This window comes from Bison bison, unplaced genomic scaffold, assembly GCF_000754665.1.
Source record: "Bison bison bison isolate TAMUID 2011002044 unplaced genomic scaffold, Bison_UMD1.0 scf7180017864389, whole genome shotgun sequence".
Classification (NCBI taxonomy): domain Eukaryota; kingdom Metazoa; phylum Chordata; class Mammalia; order Artiodactyla; family Bovidae; genus Bison; species Bison bison.
In genome coordinates, this window is record NW_011494961.1 from 292,399 (window position 1) to 293,428 (window position 1,030).

Consider the following 1,030-nt stretch of genomic DNA (forward strand, 5'->3'; position numbering starts at 1 on the left):
GCCACATTCAAATAGTTAAAGGATAAGTAAAAAGAACTTCAACTTTATTAAAAGTAAATAAATGTAACATATAATATGTACAGATGGCACATGGTGCCAATTTTATTTGCAGATAGTATTCCAAAGTTCACAAGTTACACCTTTGCCACAGCCTTGGCTAAATCTTGAACTAGTGCAGAATTCAGCTGTGCTAGAGTGCTGATCTTAGCATGCTTAGATGTGGCATACTTGTTCTTGATAGTCATGTGCTTTGTGAGCCCACGGTTCACCATGACCACATTCTTTGCCAGGTGTTGCATAACAACAAGAAGGGATTCTTCAGTATATGACAGGTAATGCTGTAGAGTTGGTGTCCATTCACCATTATCAAGAACTTTCAGTGCTAAGCAAAAAGCTCCCGCTGCAATCTGAGAAGGAGGAAAGTGCACCATATCGTAGTCCAGCATAGTTAGTTCCATCAAATATTTGGCCAGAGTATGTAGCTCAACATCAACCTCTCCAATCTTAGATGCTCTCCGAAGGAAATGCAGGGGTAGAGGGCGACCCAGACTAAAATTTAAAGCTCTTAGAATCTTCATTTCCATCTGTCTGATTTGAAACTTGGTGTAGGTGTTGTCAGTCACAAAGGCAAAGTCACCGATTTCTGGAGGGTACATTTCCTCATATTTGCTTGCAACAAACATGGCAGTGACTCCAACCAGCTGCAGCATCTTCTTGGGCACATAGGTATCCTGCTTGAACCGATCAATTATGGAAACAGTCATGTACATGGTCTCCTGCAGTAATCTGAATTTTATTTGAACTTGCACTAGCCAGTCAATGAGGATGGCTCTCATGTTTCCAGTGACTTCACGACCCATTAGGTATTTTGGTTTGACTGCTTGCTCTTCCTCAAGTTGTCTTAGATAAGCATAGATATCTTTTACATATTCACTACAAAGGTTTGGATCCGCTCCGTCTTCTGCATCTACATCACTCACTGCAAGATTACATCTGAGAAAGCCTGACACAGATACTCTTCTGCAGGGGC

General features: G+C 41.4%; 1 pseudogene across 1 annotated transcript; it reads right to left on the minus strand.

Moving 5' to 3' along the window:
* Positions 1 to 15: 15 nt before the first annotated feature.
* LOC105002096 lies at positions 16 to 1,030 on the minus strand (annotated as a pseudogene). Its single transcript, XR_826916.1, has one exon. The product of XR_826916.1 is annotated as a G2/mitotic-specific cyclin-B1 pseudogene (transcript).